The following is a 15607-nucleotide window of genomic DNA, read 5'->3' as shown; positions in this document are numbered from 1 at the left end:
AAGTAGCAGCAAGAACAAAGAAGGGGGTGCAGAGCACGTTGAAGGCTCGTGTTCTCAGCTAGATGAATGCAAGGTTCTCAAAGGGCACTGATAGGATGAAACGCTGGCATTAGAGGTGAGGGACAATGGACACCAAGCTAAAGATTTAGAACTTCATTTAGCACCAAGAGTCATTTAGCAATATGTACCGGCAGGGAATGATTTGTTTAAAACTATACTCTAGAATGAAATCTGTCAGTGATAGCTGAAGAGGAGTTGCTAATTTCCAAGCAAAAACAATAGAGGCTGAACGAAGGAGCTGGAAGTGAGTGCATAAAGATGAGGCAGATGTGCAAGGAAGATGCAGAGATACAGGCTGGATATGGCATGTGGGAGTAAGAGGAGATTTTGTGGTAAAATACTGCACAAAGCTTTAGCACTAATGAAATCATTGGATACCTTCACTTTCTAGTAGTTTCTCCACCTATAATAACATGAATCAGCTTTACACGAATTTGATTGGTTATGTAAAGCACCTGGTAGATAGTAGGCACTCAGTGCATGGCAGCTATTAGATACAATTTTGAATATCAACCAGAAGTAAGGTGATGGCATTAACTGAGATGGCAAACAGAGGGAGAAGCAAGTTTTCTGGGGGGACGGGAGCAAGGGAGGGAGGTTGTTGGCAAATACATTCAGTTTGGGACTTGAGGACTATGAGGAATGATCTCCAGGTGGAGCTGTCTAACAGATAACTCTATAATGTGGGTCTGGAATTCAGAGAGAGGCTGTCAAGCAGCAATGTGAAGGATCACTGAGGCCACAGGTAGGTGAGAAACCCCAAAGAGAAAGAGGAGAGAGAGAAGAAAGGAGAGTTGAGGCACACAAACATCTAGAGGGCATGCAGAATCACAGACACTGTCCTGAGAGGGGAGAGCCAGGAGAGGGCAGAATCATGCAGCCAGAAGGAGTCAGCCTTGAGATGGAGGGCACAGTCCTACATTGCAAGGTACAAGGAATGAAGAGAGAACACAGACACAGAGACTTTCAATTTGGCCTTGAGGTTGCTGATGACCTTGAAGGCTGCAATTTGAGGATAAAAGGGGCTGGAAGAGAATAATTTGAAGGTCAAAAGACACTTGGTTACTCTTCGAGAACTTTGATGATGAAGAAAGGGGAAAAGAAGTTTAAGAAGATAAAGGGGGTTGATGACACTATTTTTCTCTGGTATAGAAGAGACATAAGTGCATTTGTTGGCAGAAGGAAGACATACATACCCCACTAATGGCAGATAGTGCTGACATAAGATCTAAATTCTAAGGGAGAAAAGAAGATAAGAATGCTTTGGTAGGGTTAGCCTTCAAAGGAGGAAGAAAAACAACTTCTCAGAGACAGGAATTTAGAAAAGAGGGAGATAAGATACTGAAAGTCATATATGAAATATTTTGGAAGTTCACACAGAGAGGCTTAGAAACCACAGTGCCCAAGAGCAGCAAAAGTGGGGCCAGGGGTTTAAGCAAAGTACAGGAGATTGAGAATTATCTTTATGGGATAGCTCTGCCTTTCTGCCCCTGAGCTGGGTAGCCAAGGCAAGTTGTGAGAGTACTTAAGAGGGAATGATGAAGAATCTGGGGGCAAGACAGGGGCTAAGAGTTGGCGGGTAAGAGATAATCTGTTAAATCAGCAAAAATTAAAAGTAATAATATCCAATGTTGGCAAAGGTACAGGCAAATGAATGTTACCATATACTGACAGTCTATTTTTTTTTAAAGATTTATTTATTTCTTTATACAAGCACTGGGTACAGTCAGAAGCGCGGAAGGATGAGAGAATTCACCAGAGCCAGAGCGGGGAGCAGAGAAGGCAGAAGGACCGAAGTACACTGCTGGGGAGAGCACTGGGTGGCAGGAGAGGTCTGCGCGCCATGTGGGACCCTCCTCCGGTGGCCGGGGAGCAGCCGGGGATCGAACTGGCGCTGCAGAGGCTGCGGGCAGCTTCGCAACCCAGTGCTCAACCGCTGTGCCATGGGGGAGGCCCACTGACAGTCTATTTTTTCTGGAAAGCCAGGTTGGGAATATGTATTAAAAGTCTTTCTTTTTTTTAGATTTATTTATTTGTAATATTTATTTATTTTTTAAAAAAAGATTTTATTTTTTATTTTACACAAGAACCGGGGTACAGGCCAGATGTGCAAGCGGGTGAGAGGATTCACCAGAGACAGAGCAGGGTACAGAACAGGCAGACTGATGAAATACACTGCTGAAATACACTGCTGAAGCAGCGGGCGTGACAGGAGAGGTCTGCTCGCCATGTGGGACCCTCGCCGGCTGGCCGGGATCGAACCAGTGCTGCAGAAGCTGCGGACAGCTTCACAGCGCTGTGCTCAACCACCTGCACCACCAGGGGAGGCCCCTGTAAATGTTTATTTTATTTATGCATAGAAGAACTGGGGCGTAGGTGAGAGGTGCAGGGGGTTAGAAAATTCACCAGAAACAGAGTATGGAGCAGAATAGGTGGATCCACTGAAATACACTGCTGAGGGGAGGAGCAGGTGAGACAGGAGAGGTCTGCTGTGCCATATGTGGGTTAGCTCCTTGCCTGGAGATCAAAGTCAGGTCATAATGCTGATAGTGCTGAGACTCCACCCCTAGGCAACCAGGGAGGCCTGTGTATTAAAATTTTTTCAAATGTGCAAACTCCTTGGCCCTTTATGTTCAGTTTTTAAATTTTTTAAATTAAATTTTTTTTTTTATTTTTAAAGATTTATTTATTTATCCATACAAGAACTGGGGTACAGGCCAGATTTGTGGGAGGGTGAGAGGACTCACCAGAGACAGAGCAGGAGCAGAACAGGCTGACTGACGAAATACACTGCTGAGGGGAGCAGTAGGCGAGAAAGGAGAGGTCCACTGTGCCATGTGGGACCCTCGCTGGCTAGCCAGGATTGAATCCATGCTGCACAGGCTGCGGACAGCTTCACAGCTCTGCGCTCAACCTCCTGCGCCACCAGGGGAGGCCCTCAGTTGTTTTTTTTTTTTAAAGATTTATTTATTTATGCATATAAGAGCTGGGGCACAGTCCAGAGGTGCCGAGGCGGGTGAGAGGATTTACCAGAGACAGAGTGGGGAGCAGAACAGGCGAATCTACTGAAAAACAAAGTGAGGGGAACAGTGGGTGAGACAGGAGAGGTCTGCTGTGCCATGTGGGTCACCTCCTTGGCCGGTTATTGAACTCGCGCTGCAGTGGCTGCGGATAGCTTCATAGTGCTGCGACTTAACCCCTTGCACCACAGGGAGGGCCCCTCTTCATGCTGTTTTAAGTATTAAGTCTAAGGAAAAAGAGATGAACTGATATATTCAGTGCTATTTATAATAGAAAAAAAAAGGAGCACAGAGATTTTTCAATAAGATGCTAGAATAAAATATATGTGTAGTCCCCCTTATTTGCAAGGGATATATTCTAAGACCCCCAAGTAGGTGCCTGAAACCACAGGTAATACCAAACCTATATATACTATGGTTTTTTTGTATACATACATACCTATGACAGTTTAATTAATATATTTTTTATTAATTTTTAAATTTTTTTGCATCTTTGTTCATTTTAAAAATTTTTTTTAAAGATTTATTTATTTGGGCCTCCCTGGTGGCTCAGCGGTTGAGTGCTGGGTTGCGAAGCTGCCCGCAGCCTCTGCAGCGCTGGTTTGATCCCCAGCCGCTGGGCAAGGGTCCCACATGGCACGCAGATCTCTCCTGCTTCCCGCTGCTCCCCTCAGCAGTGTATCATCAGTTTGCCTGCTCTGCTCCCTGCTCTGGCTCTGGTGAATTCTCTCACCCTCGCGCGCTTCTGACTGTACCCAGTGCTTGTATAAACAAATAAATAAATCTTTAAAAAAGATTTATGCATACAAGAATTGGGGTATAGGCCAGAGGTGTGGCTATGAAAAGGATTCACCAGAGACAGAGTGGGGAACAGAACAGGTAGACAAACTGAAATACCCTGCTGAGAGGAGCAGCGGGCAGTCAGGAGAGGTCTGCTGTGCCATGTGGATAGTTTCCTGGCTGGGGATTGAACTTATGCTGCAGTGGCTGTGGATAGCTTCATAGGTTGCGTCTTAACCCCTTGCACCACCAGGGAGGCCCCATTGTTCATTTTTAAACAACATTTGCTTCCCCCCACCCCATGACAGTTTAATTTATAAATTAGGTGCAGTAAGAGATGAATAACTAATAATAAAACAGAACAATTATAACAACATGATGTAATAAAAGTTATGTAAATGTGGTCCCTTTCAAACTATCTTACTGTATGAAATTTTTTTTTTTTTTTTTTTTAAAGATTTATTTATTTATTTATACAAGCACTGGGTACAGTCAGAAACGCGGGAGGGTGAGAGAATTCACCAGGGCCAGAGCGGGGAGCAGAGCAGGCAGAAGAACCGAAGTACACTGCTGAGGGGAGCAGCGGGCGGCAGGAGAGGTCTGCGCGCCATGTGGGACCCTCCTCCTGTGGCCGGGGAGCAGCCAGGGATCGAACCGGCGCCGCAGAGGCCGCGGGCAGCTTCGCAACCCAGCGCTCAACCGCTGCGCCACCGGGGAGGCCCCTGTATGAAATATTTTTGGATCACAGTTGACCACAGGTAACTATATCCAAGGAAAGTGAAACCACAATGGGAAGGATTACTATACTATACAGTCACTAGGTGCAGGGGTTTTAGTCTCAGCACTATCAAGCTATTGGCAGTCACTGAGGGATGAGTTCAATCCCGGCCAGGGAGCTAACCCACAGACCTCTCCTGTCTCACCTGTTGCTCCCCGCAGCAGTGTATTTCAGTGGATCTACCTGTTCTGCACTCTGTCTGGTGAATCTTCTCCCCCTCCACACCTTTGGCCTACACCCCAGTTCTTGTATGCATAAATAAAAATAAATCTTTTTTAAAATGTAGAAAAGCATTTATTGGCATCATAAAATGATCATGACATTAGGAAGATAAAAAGAAAACATAATACACAAAATAGAAACATGTTCCACCAAAAAAATAAAAAACCTACTTAACACCTGACCCCCAATACACACAGAGAGGTCAATACACAGAGAGAGGTCAGACAACATGTATCTGGTTTGCAGGAGCATTATGACTATTGGCTGGTATAAGAAATTTAGAAGAAATTAACAGTTTCAGTCCTGAAATAGCCTATGAAATACCCTGCAGTAGTTGGACACAGAGTTTGAGAGAATTAAGCTATAGACCCAGATTGGGAGTCATCAGCATTTAGGCGGCATTTGACTAAACCTCAAGAGTAGAAGATACCTCTCTGAAAGGAGTAATGAGAGGGTAGCCAAAGACAGAACCCCAGGAAACAATAGTGAGCAAAAGGATGTAGACAGTGAAGAATGATGTCTAAGGCAGTGCGCAATCTATAGGTCCGCTACACCTCTATTATTGGAGACATGTAACCTTGCCTCCATCTCACTAACAAGATGCACAGACTGTTTATACCAAATGAAACCCATTTTAAGATAAGGAGATTATTGGTATAAGTTTTTTTTTTTGTTTTTTAAAGATTTATTTATTTATACAAGCACTGGGTACAGTCAGAAGCGCGAGAGGGTGAGAGAATTCACCAGAGCCAGAGCGGGGAGCAGAGCAGGCAGAAGGACCGAAGCACACTGCTGAGGGGAGCAGCGGGCGGCAGGAGAGGTCTGCGCACCATGTGGGACCCTCCTCCGGTGGCCGGGAACCGGCGCTGCAGAGGCAGCGGGCAGCTTCGCAACCCAGCGCTCAACCGCTGCGCCACTGGGGAGGCCCTATTGGTGTAAGTTTTAAGAGGACAGTTTCAGCAGAGAGATTTGGAAGACATATTTACCTTTCTCCACCTCAAGAATCTGCCTATAGTTATGACTCATGCCTTTCACCCATCTGCCTACTTCAGAGGAGAATTCTCACTTCCTTTCAAAGGCCAATCAATCTTTTCAACTGCCTACTTTTGAAGTCTTAAGCATCCCCCTTTTCAAGCATTTTCACCATCTCCTGCTGCTGGTTTGTTCCCCTTTACCTACAAGGTCATCTTAAGAGCTCCAATTGGTACTATTTTTCAGAACATGCAAACAAAGTAAAATGTAGTAAAATTCCTATGATTGAGAAATACACACAATATTACTCAATTGCAACAACAGAGGAAAACAAAGTTCCAATGACCAAACTATCTGCACATTTAATTATATGAGTAAATTTAACTAGATATTGAGAAGAGAATAAGGCACATTCTTCCTTATAGTTGCTGTTGTGTGTATATGTTCTTTAAAATATGAGTAAATGAACTCCGATTAAGTGACTTGTTCAAAGTAACAGTGTTAAAGGCAAGGCTAGGTCTAGAAATCCCACCTCCTAACTCAAACATCAAGGCTCTTTTTCTTACATCGCAGCGTGTCTTCACTCCTGGTTTCTCCTGAGCAGTATCCTGTATTGTTAATGCCTGCGAGGCATTTCTAAATGAATGTCCACCTACTATGTGGGTTTGACTAGTCACCAGCACAACTATTCTTCTAGTTGCAATGGATTAAATCCTGTAGCCACATAAAATACACACAACAACTACAGTATACCTCACATCTATTCTGGCAATAGCTCCTATTAAGTTGTCCTTCAAAATGTCCCCATTTCCACATCTTTCTTTGGCAATCACTTCCACCACCCCAGTGGAAAACCTTATTATCTTAAAGTTTTTTTCCTCCAGAGTCTGAAGCCACTAGACTCACAGAGCCTTAAAATTGAAAAGAACCTCAGAGGTTATCTAAATTTAACCTTCACCCAGAGAGAGAACAGATTCTATGGTATTCCTGAACCTGAGTGTGGTCAGCTAGCCACAGTACAGGGAACTGAATTACTTTCAGGGCAGTTCATTTGCACTAGTAGATACCCAAGTAATTAGAAAGTTCATTCACTCATTCACTCAACAAATGTTTACTGATCGTGTTCTCTGTTCCAGCACAGTGGAAATTTAGGTGCACAGGGCTCTCACTGGCCTGCACTTTCACCTTTCCTGTTTTTGCTCACTGGCTTTAAGTAATTTTCAGTTAACTTTCTTCATTTCAACATGGAGATAAAATCTATCTTGAAGGGTTAAGAGGATCAACTGTTGTAAAGTGCAGAAAAATACTCTGGAAACCAAGCATAATTCAGCTAAGGCTTCCCCCCTTCTATTGATATGAAATGTACTGGGGGAGGGGGAGTGATTCTGCATCTTTTAAATTTTATAAATTCAAAAGGATGGTTATTATATACATAAAATATAACAAATACCCATACATCTACCACAAGAACATTGTCAACAGCATCCACCTGTTCTTTCTATCCCATCTCCAATCTCTCTCCAAAGTAACTACTAATGAATTTTATATTCATCATTCCTCTGCTTTTTAAGGTGCGTTATCACATATCAATAATATTTTAAAAATTTATAAAAGTGGGGGCCTTCATGGTGGCGCAAGGGTTAAACACAGCACTATCAAGCAATTGGCAGCCACTATAGCATGAGATGGAGATCCGATCTCAGGCCAGCCAGAGAGCAACCCACATGGTGCAGCAGACCTCTCCTGATTCACCTGCTGCTCCCCCAGCAGTGTACGTCGGTTGATCTGCCTGTTCTGTTCCCTGCTCTGTCCAATCCTCTCACCCCCCCACACCTCTGGCCTGTACCCCAGTTCTTGTATGCATAAATAAAATAAATCTTTAAAAAAATTTATAAAAATGGCTTCAAATGCCTGTAGTGTTCGGAATTTTGCGTTCAATGATATGTTCCTGAGACTTACCCAATCCAACTACATTGAAGCTTGTCTCCTTCACACAGCCTTTCCAGGTCACCAGTGCACCATACTCTTCGTGTGCTGAAGGCCTCTAGTGCTCACTGGTGATTTTTTTTTTTAAAGATTTATTTATTTATGCATACAAGAGCTGGGGTACAGGCCAGAGGTGTGTGTGGGGGGGGAGGCGGGGATGAGAGGATTCCCCAGAGACAGAGTGGGGAACAGAACAGGCAGACTGACCGAAGTACACTGCTGACGGGAGCAGCGGGAGAGGCAGGAGAGGTCTGCCGCACCATGTGGGTAGCTCCCTGGCTGGCCGGAAATCTAACTCCTCACTAGCGATTTTTACAAATGGGCTGAAACTGTACCATGTCTTCCTGTATCTGAAGTGTCATCACCTCAACTAAACACAGGCTCCCTGGAAGATGGGAGCGGCTGGGCGCGGCGGAGGGGAGCACAGACCCCAGAGGGGAGCGGCCTGGGCTCCAGCTGCGGCCCCACCCTCACGGGCTGCGCGCTCGGCCTCCCTGAGTCTCGGTTCCTGACGTTGCCAAACTAGAGCGGTTTTATCTCCAGGGGAGCTCGGACTTAACGCACTTCATATACAGCCAATTAACATTCACGTCACTGTCGGCTCGCAGCTCCGAGGGGCCTCTGAGCACGCAGCCAGGCCAGAGGCTCCTAGGCTGGGGGTGGGAGGCGGGTTGGAGAGTCGAGTCGCCCCTGAGGGCAGGAACCGAATTCTTCCTCACTTCGGGGGGGTCTCACGTAGTGTGGACCGAGGATGGACACTTGGGAAGGCGGCCGCGGAGACAGGGGGCGCTAGCTCCCCCTCGAATCGGGGCCGGGGGAGGGGCGGTTAGATTCACGCACGCGCACTGCTCTTCCAGGGACCGGCGAGACCCAGCCAAAATTGGTTCTCTCGCTCCGCGCCCCCGCCCCGCCCCCGCCCCGCCCCGCCCCGCCCCACGCCGGCTTCTTGTACGCATGCGTCCTGTCCGGGCTTCGGTTGGCTGATGGGCCTATCCGTCACTTCCCGCCCAATCACGGGGGCGGGGGTGGGCTTGGGTCTTTGTCAGCCGTCGCGCCGGCGTGGGCTCACCCACGGAGGCGCGCGGGCGTAGGCCCACGTCTGAGGGTGTCCGCTCACCCCTGCTAACGACTGACGCATTTGCCGTGTCATAGCGAGGAGGGTGAATGGAGACGACGGGGACGGGCGTGTGGGGTGCCAGGCCGCTTATTGAGCATCTGTGTGTGCCAGTCCCCGCCCGCGGCGCCCCGCAGCGGGAGTCTGCCTCCATGGAGCTCGCTGTCCGGAGGGGCAGGTTAAATATGTGCTTTTATTGCCTCCCTCCTCCCCTTCACCTTAGATGGAGATTTTCTCTTCACGAACTGTGAACCGACAGGTCCCCGCGCGGCCCTGGCTGGCAGCGCAGGGATTGGGTCGTCCGGGCGCCGGGCGCAGGCCCGGGCCGTCACGTGAGGGCAGGCCCGGTGCCGGCGACCGCCCGCTGGGCGTGCCCTGCCCTCCCCCTCCCCCTCCCTCCTTCCCCCTCCCTCCTTCCCCCTCCTCCCCCCTTCCCCTCCCCCTTCCCCCTCCCTCCTTCCCCCTCCCCTCCCCCTTCCGCCCGCGGCGTCGTCACTGGCTTTTATTGGGCACGTGGCGGCAGAAGCGCAGTAAACAGGAGTGACTCTGGGCGGCCACGCCGCGACGGCAGGGACTGCACTTTATGAGAAGTTGAACTGTCCGAGCTGTAAGCACGTGGAAACTAGTACAAAGCCCGAAGGAGGGAGCGATGCAAATCGATGCTACTGAAAACAAAACAGAATCCTGAGCCTCCAGACTCACCTGAACTACACCTGGCAGGGACCTGTCAGAGTCATTCTTTTGGGGGCTACCGGCTGCGAGATAGGGCAGGAGACTGGGCTAGACTTAGCCGGGCGGTGGCACAGAATGGTTTAATCTGCAAACGGAAACAGGCAGCCTGTATGGGCTGCAGTAGCCTGTATGGGCTCCAGGGTCCACTCCAGTGGGACCCTGGGGTGGGGTTGCCTTGTGTCCTCCTCACATCCGCTGGCTGTTCTGAGACAAGTTTCCACAGTCACAAGGCTGGAAAAGTTACTCAGCCCATGGGACTGCAGGGTGAGTCAGAAGAACAAGAGCTACAGGGAACTGGCCTAGCCTCCTTTGTCTGGAACAGTCAGATACCACCCCTTTCCTTCCCCCCTCCCAGATTTGCTACTTTGAGGGTAGGAGCTCAGTAGTGTTCATTCTTCAGTGGCAGGATTGCTAAGCCGGGGCAGCTGGAACCTATAACCTTTCTCAGCCCCCCTGGATCTGGTGGTCCTGGAAAGCACCAGCTGGAAAGTAGAGGAGAAGCTGTGGAAAGTCACCACATCTTTGAGGGGAAAAAAATACGCGTGGAGTTTGTAGCACTCCTCAGTTGACAAAGTGCACTGTTACTTGCATTATCTCATTTTAGCCTGAGTGAGCACATACTGCATGCCAGCCACTGGCTTGCACAAAAGTGGAAAAGGCAGTGCACTTTTTAAAGGCACATTCAGTCCAGTTGTAGATAGAAAACAAACTAGTACCTGTACTTCTCAGAGAAGGATAACATGCCAGTGGGGAAGGACTTGGGCAATCAAGAAAAGTTTTATGATTGAACCCCTATTGAAGATAGGGGTTTAAAGCATTTTTTTGCCCATAAACCTTACCCAAGTAAGCTTGTCTATTGTCATGTTTTTGACAATAGTGGTAATAACCAACACTTATTCAGCACTTATCATGTATCAGAAATGGTTAAGTATATCATTTAAATCTCACAGCTGGGCCTCACTGGTGGCTTAAGGGGTTATCAAGTTATCTGCAGCCACTGCAGCACAAGTTCCATCCCTGGCCAGGGAGGTGACCCACATGGCGCAGCAGACCTCTCCTGCCTTGCCCGCTGCTCCCCTCAGCAGTGTATTTTAGTCAGCCCACCTGTTCTGTTTCCCCACGCTGTCTCTGGTGAATCCTCTCACCCCTTCTCCCCCCACCTCTGGCCTATACCCCAGATCTTGTATGCATGAACAAATAAATCTTAAAAAAAAAATCTCGGGGCCTCCCTGGTGGCACAGGGGTTAAAGACAGTGCTATCAAGCTATCACCAGCCACTGCAGCACGAGTTGGATCCCCGGCCAGCCAGGGAGCAACCCACATGGCGCAGCAGACCTCTCCTGTCTCGCCCGCTGCTCCCCTCAGTGGTGTTTTCACTACAGCAGATCCTCCTGTTCTGCTCCCCACTCTCTCTGGTGAATCCTCTCACTTCCTGCCCCTCTGGGTTACACCCCAGTTCTTGTATTCATGAATAAATAAGTCTTAAAAAAAAATTCTCACAGCAACCTATTTCACATGTATCGACTGAGGCATGGGGAGGGTAAGGTGCTCTCAGCTGATGCCTCACATTTCTACTTGTCTCTGGTGTAGACATTGTCCTGAGTCCCAGCTTCACCCATCCAACTTTGTCAGGTAATTCCTCCAGAAGATCTTCCATGTACTTAATAAAGTAGTGTCATCTTCCCTTCCTAAAAGGAACGGAAGAAACCAACAACCTCTAAGGTTGCACTGGGTGTCCCTATGAAGGAACAGTTGGGCCTTTAGAACCAGATCTTCCTAAGGCTCCCATGCCCTCACCACCATACCTAACCCGGCAATTACCCCTGAGGGGCAAAGCATCCTCCTCTACCCTTCGATCCACCAATGAGCTTTTCTTTGTTCAAGGTTAGCACATGACAAGTGAGCCAAGCAAGCCTTTAGCAAAGCTAGGAGATTGGAGATCGGAAACACATTTCTGGTTCATCTAACCCACAAAACACCACTATCTTAACTGTACCTTTGGATGCTCTATATTTTTTTAAAGATTTATTTATTTATACATACAAGAACTGGGGTACAGGCCAGAGGTATGGGAGGTGAGAGGATTCACCAGAGACAGAGTGGGGAGCAGAAAGGCAGACTGAGTGAAATACACTGCTGAGGGGAGCAGCGGGTGAGACAGGAGAGGTCTGCTGCCCCATGTGGGTCACCTCCCTGGGTAGGGATCAAACTCGTGCAGCAATGGTTGCGGATAGCTTCATAGGTTGCATCTTAACCCCTCATGCCACCAGGGAGGCCCAGGGATGCTCTACGTTAAGTCTGTTCTTGCCTGGTGCCCAGCCTTCCTACATGTTCCTTGGAGTTCCCATGTCATGAAGACAACTTCTTTACTAGTAACCAACACCATGAATGACTTCCCTCTTGAGAAAAATTCTCCCTACCCACAGAATGACCTCACTCTGCTGGTCTGAATAAGATAACCATCTATCACTATCACACAATGACTTCCATCTTCACCTCCACTTTGATTCACTTACAGTGCAACTCCTCTCCTCTGGGCACACCTGGTCAGCCTGGCCTGGAGTCACAGCAGCGCCACCCAGTCAGTGATCCAAGTGTGAGTGTGGGAGTCATCGGCCCTCCTCCCTTTCCTTCCTCCTCTGTCCTCAAAGGACAGCTTCCAAGGCCTGTATGCTACCTCTTTGATGTCCACTAACTTTATCCTCTCACTTGTAAAGAATTGTGGCCCCTAACTGGGTTTCAATTCTGCATTCCTTCCAAGGGTTCTCTCAGCATTACTGTCAGAGGGAGCTCCTACTGGCAAGGAACTTTCTGAAATGCAAATCTGATTAAGACCCTCCTCTACTTAAAATCCTTTTATAAACATCTTCAGAATAAAGTCCAAATTATGGTAATCAAGGTCCTTTACAACAAAGCTTCTGCCTACCTTAATTGGTCTGCTCTTCATTGACCTGTACCACAGTACTGGATTTCCTGGGTGCACCATTCTCTCTCCATACCTTAATGCTAATCCTGCTATGATATGCTTTCTTTGCCCTCATTTGCTGGAAACCTTACATGCCTCAAAATCCAACTCAAACACCTCCTCTAAGAAGCCTTCCCTGATCTCTACCAGCTTGGATTTGGGCATGCCTCACATTTGGTGCCAGAGACCACTCATATCCTTCCTATGTGCCATCTCAGACTGCTGGTGTTAGTTGTTGATCCCCTTGTCTCTTGTTCCCACTAAACTAAGGGTTGTGAGAGGCAGGAGTTAAATGGTTCCTCTGTATCCCCAGTGCCTAACCGAGGTTTTCACACAGAGTGGCACTTAATACATGCTGGCTGCATTTCAGACAGAAGGCTAGCATGAGCAAAGATGCAAAAGGTCTGTCAAGGAATGGAGTGGACTCTCTGGTCCTCGGAGTCCAAGGGATGTGCAGCTGGGATGTGGAGACTAAGCCTCGAAAAGAGACTATTGATTCTTTGAAGGCCCTGGGAGCCAACAGGAGCCTGGGACTCCAGACTATATATGGAGGGCAGTGGAGAGCCCTTAGAGGAACAGAGCTGTAGAGATGGGGAGGAAGGGCTAGAGAAAGGGGGCTGAGGAATTAAAGACCGGTGGCTTTTCATCTCCTGAAATGGCAGCTCAAGGAAATGACTACCTAGGGCTGTACAGCTGTTAAGTGGCAGAACTAGGAGCCGAACTAGTTCTGATCTATGCCCAGTGCAGAGATTTCTGTACCACACTACAGGGGTATCAGAAGATGGAGCTTCAAGGTTGCCTGACCCATCCATCAGAGGATAGGTTGTATTAAAGGTGTGATACTAAAATCTCAGTGGCTTAACACACTTCTTTTTTCTTTTTTAAATATTTATTTTATTATGCATACAAGAACTGGGGTGCAGGCCAGAGGTGTGGGGGGTGAGAGGATTCACCAGAGACAGAGTAGGGAACAGAACAGGCGAATTTGACTGAAATACACTGCTGAAGAGAGCAGCGGGTGAGTGAGGAGAGGTCTGCTGCGCCATGGGGGTAGCTCCCTGGCCAGGGATCGAACTCATATGGCAGTGGTTGCGGATAGCTTCATAGGTTGCAGCTTAACCCCTGTGCCACCAGGGAGGCCCCTTAACACACTTATTTTCTATTCACATGAAGCCCAGCATGGGGCTGGACAACATGTAAATGGAATTTAGCAATCCGTGCTGCTCAAAAGTGCTTCCACAACTCCCACCCAGAAGAGTACTTGGTGAGTCACGAGTCAGTTTCATCTTGCAAGTGACCCACATTACTTCCCATTCCAGTCCTCTGGCCAGAACTAGTCCAATGACCCCTCTCGACTACATAGGAAGTGGGAAATAGTCTTCTGCGTATCCGGGAAATAATTGTGGACAATACTAAGACCCACCTAGGATATCAGGGGGCAATGCTTAGGAAGGAGGGGCAGAGATGAGATGTACAAAGAACAAAAGTTTTATCCAGGATTTGGGTATTAGGTCCAGACTGTTCCAGTGACCTCATGGGCATGGGTGAGCTGGAGTATACATGGAACCAGTGGGTTCTCATCTCTGGTGATGTCTGAGGAAGCCTGAAAACTCTAAGGACAGACAGGAGGCTCCTAAACAGCTATTGGTGGGAGGCCTCAGTTCTCTGCCATGTGGGCCTCCCAACAGAGCTGCCTCAGTGTCCCACCACATGACCTCTGGCTCCCCCAGAGCAAAGGATGAGAGAGAGGGGTAAGGAAAGAGACAGAGACAGGTAGAAGTTATAACCGAGGCTCAGAAGTCACGTACCATGACTTCTGCTGTCCTGTATTGGTCACACATACCAACCGTGTCTCAGTGTGACAGAGGATTGCAAAAGGCCCTGAGTATCAAGTTGATGTAACTGGAGGCCATCTTGGAAGCTGTAGCTATCACAGGTGACCAGCAGGGGAACCTCATCTGGAGGGTAAGGTCTTGTTAACCCCTTCCTGCTCAGCTCCTTTTTTGTTTCTGCTTTGGCAGAGGAGGAGGTTAGATGAAGTCTGCAGTGACCCTGGGAGAGGCAGGGCCAGCACAAGTCACCCAGGGCATAAAGATATCTGTGACTTGCCTGAATCCCGTGTGCTCTTGCAGCAGCCAAAGCATGTGGTGTTGGAGCATTTGTAGGCCTGTCTCCACTGTATATGGGCCTCTCACACTCTGGCTCTGCAGCACCTACCCTGGGCCTGGTATGGGAGTGACCAAACCCGACAGCAGTGAGTCAAGTCTTTTGTAGGTCTCTCCACCACCCTGAGTCTGCCCTCAGCATAGCTATACTGCATGTGGAGAGAGGAGGAAGAGCCACTGCTGAAAGGCACCGTGTGTGTATGTGTGTGTGTGTGTGTGTGTGTGTGAGAGAGAGTGTGTGTGTAGGGGGGGGTCCTTTGGAATGTGAGAGGAAGGGCGAGGCTCAATCCCCCACCAGGAGCTAATCCCACACGGTGCAGCAGATCTCTCCTGTCTCACCCACAGCTCCTCTCAGAAGTGTATTTCAGTAGATCCACCTGTTCTGCTCCCCACTGCCTCTGGTGAATCCTCTCAACCCCTGCACCTCTGGCCTTCACGCCAGCTCTTGTATGCATAAATAAATAAAAATAAAATCTTAAACAAAAAGAAAAAGATGGAAAGGCAGTGACCCCGCTGAGTGAACACTGGGACCACGAGGTGGATCCATCTGTACCGACAGTGCCCACAACCTGGGAACACCTGCTTCCTCAGACCAGTTTTCAGTAGAGCCCTGCTGCTCTCCTGCTGCCATCATCCCATTTTTAGCCGGACCTCTGGTGGTATTGGTTTTTCTAGTGCCCCCAGATTCCCTCTATGGGCCTAACCGGATAGCCCTTCTGGGTGATGAGGCTGCATTTGCTTCTGACAGAGCACCTGAAGAAATCTTCACCTGAAGCTCTTGCCCCATAGGCTAACTGGCTCTTCTATGGCTTC

Source organism: Talpa occidentalis, unplaced genomic scaffold (genome assembly GCF_014898055.3).
Source record: "Talpa occidentalis isolate TD23 unplaced genomic scaffold, MPIMG_talOcc4v2.1 talOcc4.9, whole genome shotgun sequence".
Taxonomy (NCBI): Eukaryota; Metazoa; Chordata; class Mammalia; order Eulipotyphla; family Talpidae; genus Talpa; species Talpa occidentalis.
This window is presented reverse-complemented; position numbering follows the sequence as displayed.